Source organism: Schistocerca serialis, chromosome 2 (assembly GCF_023864345.2).
Source record: "Schistocerca serialis cubense isolate TAMUIC-IGC-003099 chromosome 2, iqSchSeri2.2, whole genome shotgun sequence".
In the NCBI taxonomy this organism is placed as follows: Eukaryota; Metazoa; Arthropoda; class Insecta; order Orthoptera; family Acrididae; genus Schistocerca; species Schistocerca serialis.
In genome coordinates, this window is record NC_064639.1 from 680,828,332 (window position 1) to 680,853,203 (window position 24,872).

General features: G+C 43.1%; 2 non-coding genes across 2 annotated transcripts; both read right to left on the reverse strand.

Annotated features, from left to right (window-relative positions):
- Positions 1–10,177: 10,177 nt before the first annotated feature.
- Positions 10,178–10,267, reverse strand: Trnay-gua (transfer RNA tyrosine (anticodon GUA)). Its single transcript is given in 2 exon segments — positions 10,178–10,213; positions 10,231–10,267. It is a non-coding gene; the product is annotated as a tRNA-Tyr (tRNA).
- Positions 10,268–24,306: 14,039 nt separating this feature from the next.
- Trnay-gua (transfer RNA tyrosine (anticodon GUA)) lies at positions 24,307–24,396 on the reverse strand. The gene is given in 2 exon segments: positions 24,307–24,342; positions 24,360–24,396. It is a non-coding gene; the product is annotated as a tRNA-Tyr (tRNA).
- Between the last annotated feature and the right edge of the window lie 476 nt (positions 24,397–24,872).

Genomic DNA, 24,872 nt, shown 5'->3' on the forward strand with positions numbered 1-24,872 from the left:
GAATTGTTTAACCCAAAGACAGGAAAAGCATTAGGTTTGCACCACGCGAGTCGTTTAAAGTTACACAAAAGTTAGACAAAAGAAACTGAAAGCAAAGAATAGGAAAGAAAGCAAAAGGCACACAAGTAAAACTTTTAGCTTGTACTTATTTCGATTAATTAAATAAAATAAATTTCATAAGGAGGTAAATTAGTAATGATGATGAAAAGACAGGAAAGTAACAACTAGCGTAACTCTTCTGCAAACGAAGTGTGTTCTGGGGAAAGAACTGAACGTACGAAGAAAAATGGAGATTAGCATGTGGATAGTTTAACGGAATAGTAGTAGATTCTCTCTTAAAGACGTAGTATGAAGAAGGAGCAAGTTGATTTTTGTAGAAGAGAAGAAGTGAAGAAGTAGGTACAACATAGATGATTAAGGGAGAAGGAGATAGGCAATTATAATTTTTTCCGTCGAACACGGTGAAGAAATAATTGAACAGATATTTTGGGGAATATGTGAAACATATAGGATTTGTGGAAGGTACCACAATCTGATATTGAAATAGAAAGATGAGAGAAAGAAGAATACGAAGTCATTAGGAGGTAACTGTTAGGAAAGAGAACTGAAATATTAAGATAAGCAAGAAACTTGTTATTTCGTGGCAGGGGGTAGAACAGTAGGAGCTTAAGGTCACCCAAAAGGATTTCTATATGGAAGAGTACAATGAGGGAAGATAGGAATGCAAAAGTTTGCGATCAAAAATTAGGAGGAAGGGATAAGTGCTAAGTTAAAAACAATACAACAGAACAATAGAGACGGTTTTTGAAGGGCAAAAACCAAAAAAATAAAAAGTGTGTTTTGAGGTTTTGTTACAGCTAAGGACAAACAGAGGAAATTGCAGAGAAAAAGATGCTGGAGTCCGAGTCAAGGTGCGAAGTTTTCAAAACAACATAATATACCTGTAGTTAGAAAAAAAGGGGTTACTAATATACTAACCGTCATCACCATCGAGCTCAGTCTTACTATCCATCGTGATGAAGGTGAAGAAACCATGACCTTTATCTTACAGTAGAATTAAGTTAAATGAAAAAAAAAGGGGAAGCTAATTTTGATAGAATTAATGATACTTTTTGTAAAGTCATATAAAAAATTTGTTTAATGTTTGTAAAGTTGATAGTGTAAAGCTGATAGCGTAATCTATGGATGTAAGGAAAGTAAGATTGTCACATATTGAAGATGTAGTCGGCAGCCAAGGTGCAGCATCATTGCGGCCAGATCGACGACGAGACTGAGGAGAGCGGTTAGGCGCGAGAGGAAGGAACAATGAGTGTGAGCGCCTGGTACGTCAGCTTACGAGATAAGAAAAGAAGGGGCCTTGGTGGAAACGACTTTCCTAGAGGATAATTCCTCTGTGGAAAAATTTGGAGAGATAGAACGCAGCCTGAATGCAAGCAACTTGCACTCTGAAGTGAGCTTTATTCCTACCTATTCAAAGTAGCATATGGAGGGATAAAGAATGTCCACCGAACAGGAACGGAGGTGGACATATTACGGCGAGGATGAACGGAAGCTTAGATTCACCACAGGAAGAAGAAGAAACACGTTTCTGTAATTTAATGTGCAGAATTGCGGAAACTGTCATCAGACCATACGAAATTTAACATCTGCTTCACAATCCCTGACAACACATGGGACGGAGCAGGAAAAGGATGGAAGGTTGTTCAACTTATCTAGATGAACAACCGATTACAATGAAGAATAGACAACAACTGTGAAGAAGGCGCCATGAGCACGGAGAAAAGACAACGATGTTAAACAGGTCTTCAATCGTAACTGCCGGTCCAGAGAAGAACGAAGACAGAGGTAAGAAGACAGCAAGAAGCACCAAGAACAGTAGACACAACGCAGAAGATTTGGAAGAAAGAAGAACCTGGACCAGAAGAGATCAAGAAACCTTTTCAAATTCATTCCTATAACAGACCATTATTACATTTAACTACCAACGAAAATCTAATTTAACTGTTCTAACAGCATAAATATTCTATGTTCTTTAAGGCAGATTGCAACACTTTCAGAGAGCATACCAGAAAAATGGAAGATAACAACTCGTATGGAAATCTACAGACGAAATGACCCGCGGTGAATTGGCATAAGGATTCGACGAATGCGTAAGCGGAAAAGTTCTGGCTGCCAAAAATGGATCTCCAATTCAACTGCACCAAAGGCATATGCATAATGGAAAAACGGCTACCACGCATTCACGACACTCCAGACCTTTCTCTCTGCCGACTGTCATTCCGTTCTCGATGGGAAAACGGCGAGGCACCGGCAACCGTCATGCCACACACTACAGAAACGCGACGAGATGCATACCAAGTGTCATACCATACTCAAAGGTGACACAGTGAGGCACACAGCCGACCGTCATTCCGTGTTCGACGGAAACACGTCGAAACACTTGGGAGAAAAAAAAAAGTGAAGCATGTTACAGATAGGAGAAAGAACTGTCTGTGGCAGACTACTATCTAAAAAAAAAAAGGGGACAACAATTTAAATTCTTATTGTATTTAAAGATACGTTAATATAAACTTTTCCTGTCTTAGTGATAAATCTTTATTAACGATGTTTGGTTGCTCATTTTGACATCTAAATAATATTTTCTTATATTGCACTTTTTTTAACTTGTTTCAGTAAATAAAAACCTACAATTAACAATTTTTGAGTGTAATGTGTTCATAAAAATACATAGGATAGATAAAGGTGAATGGATTTAGCTATTGCAGGATGTCAATGTAAAGTTTGTAAAGTAAAAATTAAGTTTAGAAATTCAGTGTTTATGAAAGTCAATGTCAATAATTTTTGTAAAGTCATGATGTGTGGAATTAAGATTTCTAGAGAACTAAAATAGAATCATAAATAGGATTACAGTTGTAAAATCATGAGACAGGTTGAGACATAGCTTATAAAGTTTATTTGTAAGAATTAAACATGTTATCGATTATGTGTAATATAAAAGAAAAAAGTAACTTTTTTATGAAATGGGGAAGATAATATTAAATGAAGCTTTTCTCAACTTCAATACATATCCATCATCATTTAACATAAATTAACTGAATGAAATAGAACATGCTCAAAAGAAAAAGAAGATTTTTCAAATGATACAAATTTATAAAGATACACGTATTGTTTGAATTTCAATGTAGTCAACTACATTTTAAAGAAAATAATTCCTTAAATTAGTTCAATAGAACAGTACAAAAGATCAGAAAATCAAGTGCAAGGTAAATGAAGGAGACTGAATAGAACCACTGTGTAAATTATACCAGATATTAAGATAGGAAGTTGGTCAGTAAACATCTCAATCGCTACAGTCAGCAGTTGAACCAATTTTGCACTGTCTTCAATCAATTACTCAACCATTGATTGACCCAGTACAAAATTGAAGACAGAAGGAGGAGGATATGTAAGGTGGCAGAAGAAATGGTCAGATTTGCACCTTACATTAGACCTTTACAAATCACAATGAGAAGGTGAAGAGGACACCTAACGTAAATCGACAGTTATGAGAACATTTGCCTATCAATATGTAACGCAAAAAGGGATGACAGTCAATCGACGGTAATTATCACACCATTCCTATACAATGCATATGTCTTTGAGTGGAAGGTAGAACAGGGAACGCAAGTTGAGTCGCTTTTAGTTTTGAAAAGCCAGCTCCATAATGGCGTAGCGAAACCGCACTGCAGGAGTTACGCCGGCAACCACTTAAAGGTTTGGCAGAAAGGAGGACAGCGACCCCGGGCCAGGTGATTCAAGCTGGAGGGGCGCCTGTAGCAAGGGCATCGATACAAGAGCAGAGAAGAAACTTTAGAGAACTGCGTTTCGAAATTCCAACAGGATATGAACAAAAGCAAGTGACGCATTTTCGTCCAGCGAGTGTGATACATGGAAAGGTCAATGTACTTTAGGCGTCCAGAACGGGCACAAAACGTCCGATTGGCAGAAACTCACTAGGAAGGAGAAAACAACCGAAGTTTCGACGCAGTTTGATAGAAGGAACGTTGCGATTGGTAGAGGGTGTTTCTACAAAAACGTTCCTATTGGTTGAAAAAACCCGTGACGTGAAAAAGGAACCCAAGTGGAGGTAGGCAGTTCTGCCATGAGTAGGACAAGAGAGAAATTTGGTGTGGGGATTCTTCTCTGAACTGGCGGCAAGTGCAGAATGGAGTGCTTAATGATCCCTAGGGCACGGAGAAGAAATTGGTGTGCACACTGTGTTCACAGCGGCTGCACTCCAGCTAACATTAGCTGTAGCACCGTTTAACTCCAGCTGTGGAGAAACGAACCAGCCAAATTAGTTAATTGTTCCTGCGAGAACTGAGAGGGCACTATAATATGCGCGCTGCTCCAACCATGCACGTGTATATCGTCACATAATAAGACTAGGGATGAATATATATTTTCTCGCTTAACGAGAAGCATGTGAAAAGTGTCTGCTGGAAAGTTCAGCAAAGGCCAGATTAGTTTTGTAGGAATTCCAGTGGGAGAGAGTGGCCTTGCGGACAGCAGCAAGTCGCAGCTTAAGGTAAATACCGTGTGCAGAGGCATAAAACTTTGTTGGTTTAAGAGGTGGCATGAGCCCGCTCTGATATTTCTCTGAGTAATTCGATCTTCCTCTCTAATTGCATACGGTGAAAAGTCGCTATTCTTTCACACGCGGACTTCCCACACAGCGTCTCTCGTCACCCGGGTGGTCCGGTGACAGGCGGGCTCTGCTGATCTTGAAAGGGTTAAGCTGACGGGTGTGGGGGAGTCGAGTGAATGCATTCCAGACGCCAACATTGTCATAAGAGTGGTAGCGACACGCCCACAGGGGCCTGACGGAGCGGCTGGGCTAGAGATTCCGTTACTTCGCAGAAACTTAGTGAAAACCGTTTCTGGCGGGCTACCAGCGAGGCATGGGAAAGACTTGTGTTCCCAGGCAGTCTTGGCGGGCAAATTCCCGCGTTTTCTGCAAAATCCTAAGTGTGATTGGCTTGCTCAGGGCATAGCTCCGTGACGTAGCAAAATCGGCGCAGAAATTGGCGCCAAGAATCTCCATTGGTGGAAAGGTAGTGCTTCGGCAATAGAGTGGAATTTTCCGCCAGTTTTCGAGTTGCTGATTGGAACGTTTAACCACGGCCACTGTCGCGGGGGCGGGAATGTTCTGTGTTCGGTTTGTACGGGTGCTCTTGTGAGAGTCGGCTCTTGCCTTTCGGTTGGAGTAGGTTACAAGACTGAGCTCTCGCTGCTCTGGACAGCCTGCCTTCCGTTGGCTGTCTAATATACTTTTATTTAATTGTAACTGTTTGCCGAAGTTGCTGAAGTTCCGACTTCAACATAACTTTCCGAGTACAGTTGGCAATTGGGCGTTCTGCGTAGAAGCGGCCTATGTTGTCTGTCTTGAGCAGTTTTGGCTAAAGTTGACTGTATCGGAGTTACTGTGTGACTTCGCTTGTTAAAATCAATCACTGTACCGTCAGTGATTGTGTGGCGAGCCGTCTTCGTCTCCCTCAGAGGCGCATTTGTATTGGTAGGAAGTCTTTAGTCTGGAACAACTAGATCAGGATAACTTGTTTCGGGCTATACTCGCGACATCATCATCACCACGACAGGACGTCGAAGCAACCAGCCATCGCCTCTGGTACCCCAGATGGTGTTCTTGCAGTTAAGAAGACAGCTTGGTAATGTATGTCCGTAGCACCGGCAGATTAGTGATTTTCCTAGGTGATAATCAGAGCTCAGCAGAGTACACCTGTTCGTCTTTTTCTAACTTTGTTCTGTCTTTGGTGTTCATTGTCTGAGTTCTCACTACTGTAGCAGCAATTAATGTTGGGTTGGCTGTGTGTTTCCCTTAAGATTTGAGTTGCAAGGAATTGGCTCCACATACCACTTTGTAATAAATGTCACAATCTAGTTTAGGGACAACTTCACCTTCACAGCATTTATTTGAGTATCCAGTTTGAGCCAATTTGATGTATTGTAAATGTTTTATGTGTTTTGTTCATTATTTGGAGTTTAGTCATAATAAATCATATTGTTATTTTGGACAGAACTTTCATTCTGTCATTTCTCACTACATTAATGAAACTTTCCTTTATTTAACTTATTTATCAAATTAAATTATTGCAGGTGCCAAACTCTTTTCTACTCCACTTGCAGGGTCGATTACAGTCAGTTCGCGTTTCTTTTTAACCCATGTGCAACAGCAAAAGTCTGAGTTAGAATGGGGGGGGGGCTTAGAGCATCATTTATATATGAAGATTGTAGAAGAATTTAGTGTTAAATACACTGCTAGCCCCGCAGGTTCACCAGCTTGCGTCCACTGTAAACTCGGGCGGCCTTGGGGAATCTTGCGCTCAGATTTGTCACTTTACTAACCATTCACCTTAGTCTTGATTGTCAGCCTAAATAGTACCGAACTTCGAACCGGAATCGGACGATTTTCGTATTACTGACCAACATCATAATGTATGTGTAGGAGCAATTCTGTAAAGAAACGTCCAGTTGAACTTTTATTGTGCTTAGGATTAATGTTAAGTAACTTCCAATTAAACTTTCATAATATTGTGCTTAAGATTAATGTTCTTTCAGAGAGTTAATATTTAACATTGTTGTGTATAAACTTATTTAACTTTTTGATGTTGGCAAGATCCGTTATCTATTGGGCTGTTTTTATGTTGGCGAGTTGAAAACTGTGTGAAAAGCTGTAATTTGCTGAGAAATATTGCGTCATTAAACTTGTCATTTCACCTCACACAGTTGTTCTCAATTCAAGAATACGCAAAAAACAAACCTCACCCTTACAACATGTCACCACTGCCCACGCATTTAGGAATACTCTCTACAAAATGCTGTCCAGTCATTGAATGGTGCAGAGGTAGGGACAAAGACGCACAGCCGCAACAACCGCCTGCATGCACCCCAGAGCCCAGAACCTCAGCATCACAGACACAGAACGCGAGAATCCTGCAACGAGTCCAGCCGCACCAAGAATGCAACAATGCAACAGTTCATGCACATGTACATGCTTAGCTACATGCAGCAATATGAGTTGAATTCAAAATGACAGGAATTGAACATAGGCACAAACTAGTTGAACAAATAAGCATTCAAAGCGGGTAGGTATAAAAGAAATTATATTAACATGTTTTTAAAGAATACTCTACAGTTTTTATAATTTTTTATAGCCACCAAAAAGATGGTAAACTATTTCTTGTTCTGTTACTAGTTTCAAGAGTTGTCTGTGTCTAGCATACTTCAATAATTTAAAACGGTGAATATCACATGCACTGATGAGCCAAAACATCACGACACCCCCTTTAATAGCATATTGGTCCACCTTTGTAACGCAATATTGCAGAGAAACTGGGTGTGGTGTGTTCGACAAGGCATGACGTGTTTCCAGAGCGGCTGCACATCGTGAACATACTGCCTATTTTGGAGCTGTATATTTAAGTACTGATTAATCATTAGATAACCTAGCAGCCTCCCTGTTTCCCTTAAAGCAAGAATTGAAAGGAAAACGATGAATGTTCGCTTTGGCGATAACCACTTTGCTAACAATTGGTAGCTGCATGTAAGTGGCACAATGACAGATCTCCAGTAGATCTGCCGCACGGTTTCGTCACATATCGGATTTGTCTGGAACACTTCAAGTGGACTTCCCTGTTTTCTTATTTCTGCCAACACCAGCGACCTGTCATTTCAAATGTCAAAACTGCGTGGTGAAGCTAAACGTTGCAGTTTTTGTTGGTAGCGCCGATTCAGTTAGCATTTCCTCTCACACGTCTCCGCCCACCGCAAAGACCAATCTTGTCATTCAGACTTTCGTTCATCATTTTCAGGAAATGACTTCGAAGAGTGCCGATGTGAAGAAATGGCACAGCAGATGCGCTAAAATTGTTTTTTTAACGCAGCTGGTGTGCCATTTCTACATATCGGCACTCTTCAAAAACACTTCCTGAAAATGATGAACAAATCAAACAAATAAACAATATCGGCACTTGATGTTGCCATTCGATATATATCGGGAGAGAAAATATTGCCTACCTATATTGATATTTTAAGGGAAGGTTTAGATATATCAATGTTTTTCAACAGTGCTAGGCAGAGGTCAATTGATTCCCCTACGTTACTAGCCGGTGGGTTGTGGACGCGTAGCTAGCGCCCAATAACGTCTCAGACGTGTTCCACGAGGTTGAGATTAGGCGAATTTGGTGGCCAAGATAGTAAGCACACTCTACTACGATTCTGGCCTTGTGGCACAGATAGTTATCTTGCTGGAAGACATCAAGCATGAAGAGATGCGGGCGGTCCGCAGTAGCGTTCAGCTAGTGCACAGCTGTCTGGTGCCTTCACTCAATGCCACAGGCCCGCGAAAGCCCAGCTACACGTCCTCCACTGCATAATAACGGCCCTACTAGCCAACGTTGCAGCCGTACACCTCGGAAATGTCGTATGCGGACGCGACTATCGACCTGCTAATTAAACAACGGTATAATCTCAATGACTTGCCCACTGCAATCGCAACTGGCGATGTCGTTGGGTCAACATGGGAACGCGTAGGGCCCGTCTGTTGCAGAGCCCCAGAGCGGTGTGCTCAAAGAGCGTTGTACTTGCAACGTCATTGAATAATAATTGTCGTATAGAGTGAGCAAGTGTACGACCTCCACATTCTGTGGTGATGTGGCGTCCAACACTATGCCGCTTACTCGTGCTTTCACCTCCCTTACACCACTTTTCATGGGTGGTGCCGTCAGCAGTACGCGAACAGTCGAGCAGGTTGCCGTTTCAGAGATGCTCGTTCCCGCGCTCCGAGCGATTACAGTCTGCTCTTTGTCAAAGTCACATAGACCAGTGGATTTCTCCATTTGCAGCACGTGTCGTTGCTAGATTGATTCCCCATTCTTCTGTGCTCCTCTTGTATACCTGCCTTCCCCGGGTCACCAGGCGTCATTTAGTACCGTTGTAGACAGTGCTCACACAAAAAATGGTTCAAATGGCTCTGAGCCCTATGGGACTTAACTTCTGAGGTTATCAGTCCCCTAGAACTTAGAACTACTTACACTTAACTAATCCAACGACATCACACACATCCATGTCCGAGGTAGGATTCGAACCTGCGACCGCAGCAGTCGCGCGGTTCCGGACTCAAGCGCCTAGAACCGTTCAGCCACCGCGGCCAGCATGCTCACACAATTATCACTATATATCTTCAGTCCCACTGACTTTAACAGCGATAAATACATGCAGATGTTATACTCCTACGTAATTTTAAATCGTGCCTGATGACGTCCGATGTAACGTTACATAGTAATTCGGAATAACACAGCTACTGTAATAACGTATTTGTCCGCCGATACTGGGGAAGCTACGTCCGAATGAAATGTCTTCTCTACTGGAATATACATAATAACTTAGACTGGTGGTGTAGGTTGTAGGCGCGTGGTTGACGACATACGGAAGCTTGAATCTTGCCAAACCATGAAAATCAGCGGGTGCCTATATGTGCATCTCTGCTCGCTCATCGTCATCAATTGGCTAGAGAACAACACCGACCATTTCCATGCTGCTTCATTATAGCTAACGAGAAATGGTACTATGCGTGTACTACGAACTGCTTCCCCGAGGTGTAACTTCAGTGCTGATTTTTATTGCTAAGAATTGAGACGTCTTGCATTCGCAGTAGAAGAATAACGACCAGGAAGACTGCCAAAAAGCAATGTTACTCCACGATAACGTCCGCCCGGATTCTGCTACACTAAGAAGAAACACTATACAGGCGTCGGGTTGGGAAATCATTCTGCACCCATGTTATCCACCACATCCTGCCCTCAGATTTTTACCTTCAAGGAACTTTTTATCCTGATGAAAATGCGCTCTGAACACGGCTCGATGAGTTCTTCGTCTCAAAACTTCGTGATTTCTACAATTGCGGAATAGAAAAGTTACCCCAGCGTTGATGACGTTGATGACTAAAGCCTCTGCTATGTGTATGTGTTGTGTTTATAAAAATTATTGAAAAATTGATGTAGACACTGGTAGCTCATTGCACCCTTCTTAGTTTTATGCGGGGCATTCTAAATCTTTGCGGCAATCGGTCCCATACATCCGCTCAAGGGAAAAGTCTGACAAATAGAGAAATCTAAAATATTCCTTCGGGCCGGATTTGAACCAGCGACCTATGGATATCTGCCAGAATGACCACTACAGTCCACCGCTCTACCAACTGAGCTACCGAAGGAGTGCACAGCCTCCGTTCTCGTGTGACCCAGATACGTGGCTGCCTCTCGCCAGAGCCGGCACGTAGCCCGGTGTTCGCGCGGGCGTCGAGTCAGCGGCGTGAGTATATGGTGCTCTTCTAGCGTCACTCGCTCTGTCGACACCTTCTCCACCACTGGGAAGCAAAGGTCGTCTGCTGGCCGCAGTTGCTGAATTACTGTAGCTCATTGACAAGCGTCGTCGTATTACACACACACACACACACACACACACACACACACACACACACACCGAGCGAGGTGGCGCAGTGGTTAGCACACTGGACTCGCATTCGGGAGGACGACGGTTCAATCCCGTCTCCAGCCATCCTGATTTAAGTTTTCCGTGATTTCCCTAAATCGTTTCAGGCAAATGCCGGGATGGTTCCTTTGAAAGGGCACGGCCGATTTCCTTCCCAATCCTTCCCTAACCCGAGCTTGCTCCGTCTCTTATGACCTCGTTGTCGACGGGACGTTAAACACTAACCACCACCACCACCACCACCACCACACACACACGCACATTCATTCTACCTACCACTGCAGCGTACGTGGCCGAAGGAATAGGTTTTTCCTAGTTCTGTTGACAGATGCGAGAGGAAGAGAGACTGCTGTGCGAGATCTTACCGTGCAAATCTCACCTGCGCAGTCATTGCGGGAGTACCATCTGCGCATCTCAGAAAACCAGTCATGTATTTTTTATTTTTTTTTAATTATAGACTTCATCCATGAAATAAAGTTCGTTTGACATATTACATTCTTCGTAAACGGATCCGCCACCCCTTCGCCAAGTATGTCTACATCTACATCTACATCTACATTGATACTCCGCAAGCCACCCAACGGTGTGTGGCGGAGGGCACTTTACGTGCCACTGTCATTACCTCCCCTTCCTGTTCCAGTCGCGTATGGTTCGCGGGAAGAACGACTGTCTGAAAGCCTCCGTGCGCGCTCTAATCTCTCTAATTTTACATTCGTGATCTCCTCGGGAGGTATAAGTAGGGGGAAGCAATATATTCGATACCTCATCCAGAAACGCACCCTCTCGAAACCTGGCGAGCAAGCTACACCGCGATGCAGAGCGCCTCTCTTGCAGAGTCTGCCACTTGAGTTTATTAAACATCTCCGTAACGCTATCACGGTTACCAAATAACCCGGTGACGAAACGCGCCGCTCTTCTTTGGATCTTCTCTATCTCCTCCGTCAACCCGACCTGGTACGGATCCCACACTGATGAGCAATAGGTCGAACGAGTGTTTTGTAAGCCACCTCCTTTGTTGATGGACTACATTTTCTAAGCACTCTCCCAATGAATCTCAACCTGGTACCCGCCTTACCAACAATTAATTTTATATGATCATTCCACTTCAAATCGTTCCGTACGCACACTCCCAGATATTTTACAGAAGTAACTGCTACCAGTGTTTGTCCCGCTATCATATAATCGTACAATAAAGGATCCTTCTTTCTATGTATTCGCAATACATTACATTTGTCTATGTTAAGGGTCAGTTGCCACTCCCTGCACCAAGCGCCTATCCGCTGCAGATCTTCCTGTATTTCGCTACAATTTTCTAATGCAGCAACTTCTCTGTATACTACAGCATCATCCGCGAAAAGCCGCATGGAACTTCCGACACTATCTACTAGGTCATTTATATATATTGTGAAAAGCAATGGTCCCATAACACTCCCCTGTGGCACGCCAGAGTTTACTTTAACGTCTGTAGACGTCTCTCCATTCATAACAACATGCTGTGTTCTGTTTGCTAAAAACTCTTCAATCCAGCCACACAGCTGGTCTGATATTCCGTAGGCTCTTACTTTGTTTATCAGGCGACAGTGCAGAACTGTATCGAACGCCTTCCGGAAGTCAAGAAAAATAGCATCTACCTGGGAGCCTGTATCTAATATTTTCTGGGTCTCATGAACAAATAAGGCGAGTTGGGTCTCACACGATCGCTGTTTCCGGAATCCATGTTGATTCCTACATAGTAGATTCTGGGTTTCCAGAAATGACATGATACACGAGCAAAAAACATGTTCTAAAATTCTACAAGAGATCGACGTAAGAGATATAGGTCTATAGTTTTGCGCATCTGCTCGACGACCCTTCTTGAAGACTGAGACTATCTGTGCTCTTTTCCAATCATTTGGAACCCTCCGTTCCTCTAGAGACTTGCGGTACACGGCTGTTAGAAGGGGGGCAAGTTCTTTCGCGTACTCTGTGTAGAATCGAATTGGTATCCCGTCAGGTCCAGTGGACTTTCCTCTATTGAGTGATTCCAGTTGCTTTTCTATTCCTTGGACACTTATTTCGATGTCAGCCATTTTATCGTTTGTGCGAGGATTTAGAGAAGGAACTGCAGTGCGGTCTTCCTCTGTGAAACAGCTTTGGAAAAAGGTGTTTAGTATTTCAGCTTTACGCGTGTCATCCTCTGTTTCAATGCCATCATCATCCCGTAGTGTCTGGATATGCTGTTTCGAGCCACTTACTGATTTAACGTAAGACCAGAACTTCCTAGGATTTTCTGTCAAGTCGGTACATAGAATTTTACTTTCGAATTCAATGAACGCTTCACGCATAGCCCTCCTTACGCTAACTTTGACATGGTTTAGCTTCTGTTTGTCTGAGAGGTTTTGGCTGCGTTTAAACTTGGAGTGGAGCTCTCTTTGCTTTCGCAGTAGTTTCCTAACTTTGTCCTGCGGACAGCCTAATTGTCTGCCCATGTACTTCTACCGGGGGAAAAGTAAGAAACGGAGAAATCGTACAGGAGAAAAGATCTTATATTTTTGAAAAACTGAGGACTCTTGCAGAAGTGCAATGAAAAGGAAAGTGGTAAATTAGAAATTTGTCATTTGATGGTTCAAATGGCTCTGAGCACTATGGGACTTAACATCTAAGGTCATCAGTCCCCTAGAACTTAGAACTACTTAAACCTAACTAACCTAAGGACATCACACACATCCATGCCCGAGGCAGGATTCGAACCTGCGACCGTAGCAGTCTTGCGGTTCCTGACTGAAGCGCCTAGAACCGCACGGCCACCGCGGCCGGCACTGTCATTTGATCATTTAGTATTTTCATCAGAACCGCAGAACCTTTGCTTAATTTTCATCACACAGATTCTTATTTACTGCGTAGTGCAACGCTTACACAGCGTCAGAATTCGGAACACCAAGCACACGCCAACTGAACTGCCAGTAGTATGCACCTCACAGATCGTTATTTAAGCCCTGATCCCTTATTATAAGGGGCGAACAAAACCTTTATTTGAGGGCATTGCTGCAGTGTAAATGTTATGTCTCCGCTGCGGGTATATAAGCACCGATGTGTAGGCGAGGGATTAGTGTAGCAATCGTGTTTATGCGACGTGCATGCGGTAAATGCTGAAACGTAAACAATGGCAACGTTATTACGAAACGCGTTCAAACAGGACCAACTTGCTGTTATTCTTTTCTTAGGTGCTGAAGGACAAACACCGGTAGACATACATCGGAGCATGAAGCAAGTGTGTGGGGCAGCATGTCTGTCGAGAACCACCTTTGTCGAATGCTGAGCCAAGTTCTGTGTTGGTCGCGGTTCACTACAAGAGGCCGGTCGATCTGGGAGGCCAGCCTCATCCATCACGGAGGAGTGGGAGAGAGTCGGGCACCGTCCTTACAGTCGTCTTCCCGCACGCGATTATCCCGCCTTCAGTTCCGTAATACAGTCCTTGAAGGGTTGGCAATTCCTGTCGGACGAAAACGTGCAACCGGCAGGTATGAACTTCCTCAAGCACCAGGACTCGGCATTTAACTGGCGCGTCGGTGGTATGATTGCCTCGGCTGTCACGGCGATTTTGCCAGACTAGAATACCAGTTCTGGACTATACGGCCTTCGAACGGAGACGCCTTGGCCGAACTTTATATTTCAGAAAAATCTGTATTTAGTTTACAACGAGCCATTTGGTGCTTTTCTATTACAACCATTAGGTAGCACGTTTCCATAATTTTAATGATTTGGCAATTTTATCAAAATAAGTTGAAATCTCTTCATCAAATAACAATGGAAGTCTGTAACATGGTCAGTAATTAACTGAGATGAAAAATAGTTTTATCGTTTGAAACTTTAGTTCTCCATGGGTCCAATATTTACATTAAAAATGCCTAAGACTTGCACTCTTTAGATCGTAGATGCAGCAGATGCGACGAAGTTTGAAGACTATGAATAATGGTTACCATTTTGGAGTAAAGAGAGAACATTCTGGTTGGGTAATATGGCTTCTGGACATATTAGCTCTTGAAAATATGCGATCAAGTACGTACCAATTTAGGCGTTATTGGTTCGTAAGTATTCCATTTCTTTACTGTAACAAGAAAGTCCGACAACATAGCAAATAATTTAACACGTCAGTGCTACAAATGCCTTCCTTTGCTGTGACTTAGCACACCTACAACCTAAGGTACCATAGCAGGTGTTGGAGAACGTGCAATAACATATTTGCATAAAAATGTGAGCCAAAATAATGTTGTGCAATGGAGGGGACATGGATTGTGGTGTGTACATCTAGCAGGTGAAAACACATTTGCTGGGCCTATAGACATGAGAAACACGTTATTTGACTTTGTAAATTATACAGATGATTTGGAACCTGTTAAATCACCAACATCAATATTAGCAAGTGGAAATATCAGTTTCCTCAATTTTTCTTTTGTCGAGTTTTTTTCACAGATAAGTTTCTAGTTACTCAGTTTTCTAGAGCATGCTCCACTTCGCTAAAGTTTGGGGTTTGTAGAGAAATAATTTCCAGTCTACATCTTGGGAATTATGTTGTGCAGCTGTGTGCTTGATATTTAGAAGTATCGCGAAAATAGTGTAATATTATGGCAAACGCTGTGAAAATACATGTGTTCTTGTAATCCCCAAGTCTGGAGTCATCTTGGGTTATGTCACAAATGAGAGGACTCTCTGGTGGCAGTAGTGTGTACTAGGCCAACTGGACTCTAGATCTCTTGGTGGAGACACTGTCTGCTGCCATTTTCCCCTCACCATCTTGGATTACATCACAGAACGGACATCACTGCTCTCTGGTGGTGGTACTGTGTACTAGGTCCAGACCTCATGGCGAACACACTGTTTTCCACCACCTTGGATAATAGTACTTGCATTGTCAGCTGACATCATGGCGGCCATCTTGGATTACGTCACAGATGAGAGCGCCCTGTTGCCATGGTACTGTGTACTAGGTCAGCTGGAGTCCTGACCTCGTGGTGAACATACTGGATGGCTGTACTGTATCTAATTGTTTAAATCAAGACTTATGTCCAGCACAAGTTGAGACCTCTTCCCACCATTTCCTAGGAGGAAGTGGTGGTCGGGTGACTTAGGTTAGTGGAGGTAGTCCAAGTGCCATTTCTTCCGCGCCATTTTCTTAGGTTAGTAGAGATACATGAACTGACCTATCTTCCGGCCAAAATGCAAACTTCACACCAGTTCATAGGAGGAGGTGGCGGTCGGGTGACAGCTTAGTGGAGGTAGTCCAAGTGACCTATCTTCTCGCCATTTTCTTAGTTTAGTAGAGGTAACCATGGTGTGATGCATTATCCTGATGGAATTTGAACTTCCTGCCATTTTTGGGGGGCAAGGGAGTGGAGGGAGTGTTAGGTTAGTGGAGGTAGCCCAAATGACCTATCTTCCCACCAAAATTCAAACTTCCTGCCGAAAACCAAACATCCTGCCAAATTCAAACTTCCCACCATTGTGCTGTTGCCAAATCTAAACGTCGCCATCTTGAATGACGTCATCGCCGCAATCTTGGATACATCTGGTAACAACGCAGAGTGTGCTTGTACTGCCCTTGCTCCAATATTTCTGCATTTCTATATGACCAGCAATGTTTTGATATGACACAAAATCATAAGAAAAAAGTATAAAAAGGAATATGAAGTTCTAGTTTCAGGGCTTAAAGCAAATGCATACACAGAAAATACATGAATGAATAATTTTCATGCAGATACATATCATGCCTGTAAAACTTCACCTCGTCACCTGTTACAAACTACAGTCCTGTACCACATACATCACCTCCTTTGCCTTGTGCCTTACTTTTTATGATGGGGCCTATATTGCTAGATTTTATTTTTGTTAGAAGTGCCTTTTAATATACACTGCCCGAAAAAAGATTAGTACATCTGGAAAGTCGACGTCGATTTTGGTCCGATGACGGCATACGACACCTGGGGGATAGTGTTTTCATTGTCGTCCAACAATAGATAGCGTAATGTCGTAGCTACAAGAGCGCCATCAGTGCCTACACTTGAGTAGGGAATACTCAAAGCAACCACAGCACAGATAAGAGGGCATGTTAGCCTAGACATGTCAACACGAACTGTTGCAAACTGTTTATTGTAAGTGACACTATGGGCATGCACACCTCTAGCCCATCTGCCACTCACGCCACAGCATCGGCGGCTCGACTGGTGTCGTCGGAGAATCAGTTGGAAGATGGAATGGCGCGTCGTGGTCTTCAGCGACGAAAGCACATCTATGCCATGCAAGTGATGGCAGTTTGCACGTACGGCGTAGATCTCGTGAGCGCTGTCTCGTAGAGTGCATTCATCCAAGATGTACTGGTCCCACCAGGTCTTTATAGTCTGGGGTGCGATAAGGTACAACACTCTGGTTCTTCTGGAGAGGGCGGTAACCAGTGTTCGGTACATTCTATTTGTTGTTAGACTCATTCATTTGCCATGGTTTCAACAGGAAGGTGATGTGTTATTCGAAAAGGATAATGAATGCCTACACACTACCTGTGAAACTCAATGTGCTGGCCAGCACGATCTGCAGACTTCTCCCCAATCGAGCCCGTGTGAGATATGGCGTGACGAGAAGTGACTCGTGCGACACGTCAACCAACAACTCCTACAGAACTCCGTGAGCATCTTCAGCAGGCATGGCATAACGTTTTCCAGGGCAGTATTCACCATCTGTACGATCCCCTAAATACCAGAGTCAATGGCTGCATTGTTGCCTGTGGAGGTTACAACACGTGCCAGTGTGAGTGCTTTAAGCATGGGTCGACATCTGGTAGCTCTGAACCGCTTATGCTATTGATCTGTAAATGTAATCATTTCATGTACTCTACATGCACTCTTAAAACAATAAATCTTGACTGAACTGGAAACCCCTAAAACGGTGTACTAATTTTTTCCAGTAGTGTATTTGCATCAGAAGTAAAAGTAGAATATAAATGACTCATTCTAAAAAAAAGTAGATTTTTCCTGGAGTGAACTGCGACATGAACCTAAAATTTTCTGCTCGAGAAGACCTGTAACAAAGGTGGTAATACTGAAGTTCATCTCAACCCCATGGTACGAACAACTCTGTTCGTCTACAAAGTTCCATTTGCTCCGCTTATTTGTAGCGAATTTCTTGGGTGAATTTGCATGAAGTCACTCTACTGATTGCCTCTTCGTCTCTGGTGAAAAATGATGGAGTCAAGTTTCATCACCTGTCATAATTCTTGCAAGAAATTCATCTCCACCACTCTCGTACTGTTCCAAAAGTTCGCTGCATACCGTTTTTCTTGTTTCTTTGTGAGCCACTGTCAACATCCTGGAAACCCCACCTGGCACAAACCTTTTTTAACGCTAACACTTTCAGTATTCTGCAAACACTTCCTTCCCCTATCCCAACGTAGCGTGACATTCGTTCACTGTGATGCGTCTGTCAGCAATCACCAATTCGTTAATTCTCTGGACATTGTCTGGAGTGTGTGCAGTACGAGGCCTGCCACTGCGAGCACAATCCTCAATATTGCCATGCCCGCTTTCATCACGTAGCCTGCTTGCCCACCAACTAACTGTACTGCGATCGGCAGCAGCATCTCCACACACTTTTTTCAACCTCTTGTGGATGTTTTCCACTATCTCGTTTACACAGCGCAGGAATTCTATGACAGCACGTTGCTTCTGACGAACGTCAAGTGTAGCAGCCATCTTGAAGACATGCTGTGATTGCGCCACTCACGGGAACAGGTTGAACTAAGTTTAAAAACAAGCGGGAAGGATGTATCTACACACTGTACAGCTTTCACACATGCAGAATGAAAACTGTATTTTTACAAAAATAGTGTGCATTTCTTTTGGAGTGACCCTCGTGGGTGACATGTTAAAGGAATTAATCTATTAAAAAATTGTGATCGTGTGACTGAGTATGATATCCCCCGTAATGAATCTCATTTTCTGCATTACGCACAGCACCGAAAAATTAAAACGAACGTCCTACAGTTACTCCGGAGCCACCGACCACGCGAAATGTCTATAAAGCTGCAGCTGTGCCCAAACAGAAGCCTGTTGTGTGCTTGTGCTTCATCTCTAATGATCGCTTGCGTGGGTTTCCCTTAAAGTGAAACACTCCTGACTTTCCAACGCTGTGGACCCTCGTTGTGCTTCCGCAGTCTCTGGGAGACAGGACCCAGTTTCCTGAACACGCTCGTGCGTCACTTTCAGCTCCTGAAAAGTGAGCATCAAAGCAGAAAATACGGGCTCGCCCGGGATTTGAACTCGGGATCTGCCGCAACCTAAGCGACAATCATACCCCTATACCAAGGAGCCGCTGATACGAGAAGCTCGTATAGTGGCTGCTACGTCGTGAGGAGACTAACCCAGTTGCAGCTGGCCGGCTCTCCCTTGGCTGACACGTCCATGAGTCGGCGCTTTGCCTCTCCCACTCGGAGAGATTCGCTACGCATCCCCAACAGGCTGCAGAGCCGATTTCTTCCGCTGATGGACATATCTGGCGCGCTATTTAGATGAAAAACAGATAATGGCCATCCAAAGGGAACAATTAAAAGCCACTCAGTATTAGTTACCTGCAGCCAGTTTGCTCCTTTCATTTATTTATCCTCTGTTTCTCTTTCCTTTGTTTTTAAATGTCATCCCGTACGATTTTGTCATGAAGGCAGCATGCAAAATTTCTGCTCATCGAATTCTGCAACTAGTGCAAAAATGCCCTTACGACCAGCATTTGAACTGTGCAACTACCAGCACAACTGATGCTCTCCCTTGACTACATCAGTAAGTCATATTGTAGGAGAGTAACAATGTTAAGCAAATTACTGCTTTATTTTTATTACAGAATCTAAAAATAGGTAAACTGTAATCTTAAGTACTTTTATTCAGGAAATTTTGACATTATAGGTGTAGCCCTGTGCACCAGCACATTCCACTTTCCCATTGACAGTAAAGTTTTTATAAAGTAGGAGTGTGTGGCCACTTTCACTGTACAATTCTTTTACACTATTCTTCAACTTCAGTATCACTATTCTATATGTCTAACTGCACTAATCAGCAACTTACTTTCTCAGCATTGATTCAAAACTACCGCACTCTTCTCTGCCACCAGTGAAAAGGTGCTGTTGCCTGACGCAGCTGTTTTGCTGGAAAATGCGCTCTTCTACCCAAAGTGCAATGTATGGAAATCGAGTAGGGGGTTTAGAGCTATGGGGATACAAGGACAATTTGTTTCAAATTGATATCAAATTAATTATGCAATTTAATTAAATAGATCAATAAATTACCCCATCACCTAATGACGTCTTGGATTTCTCCCAGCCAGCAAGTGGGCTCCTTACCCTATCCCTGTGGAAACTCCCAAACCCTCACCTATCACTTCCCCGTGGCCCCTCCTCAACCCACCTCCCCGGAAAAAAAGGCAGGAAACTAGCTCAGACTGTGTTGAGCTGCCGGACTGTACTTATGTAACCAATTTCACCTTGTCTATTTATTGATTTATTTAAACAATTAGGAACAATTTCACACTGTGTTTTCGAACTTGTTTCTGAGTAGCAGCAGGTTTTAGTTCCGAGCAGATACAGCTTAGTTACGTGTCAATTAGGGAGTGACTTTTTTTCGACTGAATATGTATATCTTCTTCCTGTGGAGGTATTTAGAACGAGGGTAGCACGCGCCCTTTAGACAAGATGCCTCTCCATGGAGAGGCGCTTCGCTTCGAGTTTTCGTGATTTTTCGACGTTCTGTCGTAGTTTTCGCTCATACTGATGGCCTACTGATAGAGTGATGATGCTTTAATTCCCGTTCCACTGCTAAGTCTAGAACAAAGAAGATGGGCAAGCCTTTCAGTATGAAGCTCAATTTCACGTAATTGTGTGGAACGACGACATGAAGTCTCGTGTGGCATTGCGTTTTCGGCTTCTGGTGTGTGCATCAGTTTTATAGTCACAGATACATTTTAAATTCATAATTCTGTTGGAGATTTCCATCCGCCACGTTCCGGCTAAGGTATTTTTATGCACTGCTTAGTTAGTGTTACATCTGTGATCTGTTGGTGTAAGTACGATTGACAGCGATCTCATAAAGGCGCACATGGTAAGAAGAATGCCTGAGATCAACATCTTTCACGTGCTTTTGTGAATTTCGTGGAGCCTAAAAATATTGTATTTACCAAATCTATGTATCCAGGTATTGCCGATCAGGAGATGACTACCCGCCTTGTCAGTAAATACCATCTTCATTACAGTCTCGGCCACGTGGTCATCTCCGTATAAGATTTCACACGGGTGTTACAACATGTAACAGTGAGAGCAGAGCAGCGAAGCTGCCACTGGGCGCCGTAATTGCCGCAAATGCTGCGTAGTCGGAGTTTAAGGCGCTTGCAGATGCTACAGTTTGCAGTAAATCTGTTGGCACACAGCCTACGCCGGCAAGTAAGCAGATAGGCACGAAGTACTCAAGTTACTGGACGCCGACGCCGAGCACTTACTGAGTCAACACCCATGAGGTTTCGTCACAGCCATTACGAGCATCAGTCCCGTAAATGTAGTAGTTAGATGTAATTACATAAAAACCTTCAAATCTGCCAAGTTTCAGTGATCAAAGCTGTTTTTCAGTACCTCTAGTACAGACTTCCAAATACTGGCTAGAAGTACAGAAGAACTAGCGGCGGTGAAACTGTGAGTGCGTTTCCTGAGTTACGACCAGAAGAACTCAATCGGCAAAGGGTCTGGGTTCGAGTACGGTTCGGCACACTTGTTCTAATGTCAGAGTGTTTCATACGAGTGCACACTCCGCTACAGATTGAAAATTCATTCATGATTTAAAGACAGAATTCAATGTTTACGATTTTGTTTTACAGTTTCTATGTCGGTTCCCGTTTCGTCTACAAGTGTCTGGACACTGATTTTTCTGCCGCTAACAGCGTGCTGTGTTTCACTTGTTGAAGGCATTACCATGCATTGCCCTTCGGGTAACCTAGAGCGTTTCGCTTAATATCTACCTTGCCTCTCTGCGAATATGTCCTTTGCTGTGTTCCTATTGTTTCAGTTGGCACTGTTTTTTATCATTGTTCTTGATCTCTATCATCTTTGATTATCCTCCAACGTGAATACATTTGTAGAGCTTTGTGCAGTTCTCATTGGAACTTGGCCACAGTTCCTCAACAGTTATATTGCTCAGATAATTCTACTCTCTGCTTATGTTTGCTACTGTGCACACGTGGACGAGTCTGCACATGCACAGAAGCAGAATGTGACGTTTCCTTGGAGCCTCACTTGGGGATCGTCGCTAATACCGCTTGTAGAGAATTTTAGAATCTGTTACGAACATGTCCGTATGGAGATCAACAACGTAACAAAACTAACTCCAGTCTGGAACATACCGGTCGCCTTGAAACATTAACGAGCTGGAGAACCAGGAACGCTTTTTCTTTAAAGTTACTCCTTAAAACTCTAAGATCTATCATGTTCGAGTGATGTCATTTTCTGCTTGTGACTATAAAAGTTTTATTTCTGTTAGCTGAACAATTCATACAGGCTGCGGACATACATTACAACAACTTCTTTATGTAATCTGAACAGAGTGTTTCCTTTTCGAATTCTGATATGTATCCCTCCTTTCCTTTGTTTTCTCTTCGTTAGTCTTTCGTAACACAATCTACAAAAAATACTGATACTAAAACCATCTGTGTATAGATAACAGGTTCTGATCTGTACGACTTGTGTGCTACAAACAAGACATCGCAACACCATACGAAATGGTCTGGACTGACGTCAGGGTATTAACAATTTACTCAACTTGCAAAAGACTCAATCCTAATGTGTTTCAGAGGGCTTTTGTCAGTTCATAAGCTGTCGTGTCATCACTCAACAGAAACACATATCAGTTTGTGTCCGGTCGTACTCGTTTTCGCAGGGGCTGAGGTACTGGACTTACATTGGGTAACTGTTCTGTTCAAGTCCTTGTGCGGTCATCCAGATACAGAATATCTGTGGTTTGTCTGAATCCGTTAAGGCTAATGCCGAGACAGTTCTTTCTCTATTTTCGCAGTGTCCTTTCCAAGATTGCGTTTCGTCTGTAACAACCTCTCGGGCGACGAGATGTCCCTTCCTGGCTTTTTTCTTGCTTTCCGTTGTAATTAGAAACGTGGTCTTGATTCCAACTTTAGTCCAGTTTCAGGATACTCTAGAAGCTGTGGAATGACTGATCTTTCACCTTACTGCTCTTACACAAAACAGAAACGAAGATTATTCCATAATTAATTTTTTTCGCGACAGTTTAGTAGCACATGTGCCTTGATTCGCCTAACAACGAAATCAATACGAATCCATAACTCCACATGACAAAGTTACAAGAAAACCCGCCCTTTGCAGTTGCCCAGGTATGCAAATAACTACAGCCGTACTGCTTATCGGTAGAGAGTCATTTTGCAGCACAGAAAGGGATGTTTATCATTTTTTTACACCAATCTTCCGACTAATTCATGCTACTTCTCTCTTTCTGTTTCGGGCTAATTTGTCCATCCCTCCACATCCTGTAATCAAAAATCCTGGGTAACGTTTTCCATGTTCTAATCTGTGACTGCTAACACAATTTTTCTAACACTATACAAGCCTTACGCTCTCCCCCTCCCACGCACACTACCCATGGGCCCCTCCCCTTAGTAGTTCTCCCACGGCGAAGTTAACTAGTCCTAAATACTGAAAAAGCTCCACTACTTTTCCCTTATTCTGGCAAAGAGTTTTTCTTAGGTTTCCTTCTCCGCCTGTTTTTTAGAGCACCTCATAATTCGTATTTTACCGGCCACTTATTTTTTACCCTCTGTTGTAGCATCACGATTAAAATCCTTGGAGGGTCTCCGTGGTACACGAGCACTTCAGAAAAGTTGTGCTGCAGGTGTACATTTTCAGAAGCTTCTTGCTAAATTCGATGTTTACATTTGAAGTTTGTGGAGCGTACGCAGGTCTGCTTGTATCGTCCTTTAATTTACTTCTTCTGTAGTTCTGTTTACTAGCTAGGAGTGTTCTTTCTAGTCTTCTGCTACTGTATCTTAAAAAATTGTTATTTTTGCATGTTGCTCTTTTACTTTCTTCCACTTTTCATCCTTTTTTTAAAAAAATTCTTAATAAATTGTGCACTACTGGTTAGTGGCCTGCCAATTTCATACATTATTACTTCTAAGCTTTATTGACTTTGTCTACGAATCTCAGCATTGCTATTTTTTTACGCCTCAACTATTTTTACTTCTGATATTTTCTCTCTTTCCCTTCTTCGTTATTTCAACATAAAACTTTAACAACAGTGGCGTAACCTGTAACTGCCCTTTATAGCTGCCGTAACACATCACAGTGTTTCCTGATTTTCCACTTTGATGTTAAAGGTATTGTATATTACCCGTCCATATCTGCAGTTTAACTTCATTCCGTAGAATTTCGAACTCCTTATTCCATCTCCCCTCTTCTACGAGTAAAACAAACTGTTCCTCTAGAGCCACATGTTCTATGAATGTATGCAAGTTCGTTTTACATTACTCCTCACATTTCTAGGAGGTGTTTCAAACCTCTTCTGTGCTATATTTTCGATTCTTGGACCCAAACTGAAATTTTTCCTCTTTTTCTTCAGCGTATCAACCTAGGCCTCATTTCAGTATCATCAGCGCCAGATCGAGCATCGGACAGTTTTCGCATTTAATACCCTTCATAGGTAACGCGACGGAAATACTTGCACACAGAGACGTTTAAAATATTCCTTCGGGCCGGATTTGAACCAGCGACCTATGGATATCTGCCAGAATAACCACTACAGTCCACCGCTCTACCAACTGAGCTACCGAAGGAGTGTTCGAGTTAGTCGCACTCGTGGCACAAACTGGAGGAACCGGATTGCTACTGCATCGGCTGACTGGCAGCTGGTGTAACGTGTTTTATACGAGAGGGGATTCATTCAGCAGCGCCAAAGCGCTTGCGCTGCTCAGATTCGTCTTAGCGACCTTCACGACTGCTGCTGTTTCTGCGTGCTGGCTCCGCAGACGGGCCGAGGTTTCGCTCGGGTGGCCACGTCTACTGACGAGTAGCAAATACGCAGTAGTTGTATTCAGTAGAAGAGTGTAACTCTTCCGCCGCCCAATATGTAGGTAATAACCACGTGTTCCATTTGCGTATCTTCACAGTTAGGGAACGATAAAAGAATTGCAGTTAACTTATTCTGTTTGGATGTGATAAAATAAATAGTCGCCGAAAATAACACAAGGAGCGATACAACTTTTTGCATAAACCGCGCGACATATCTGCGAACGTATCGCGGAAGAAAAAC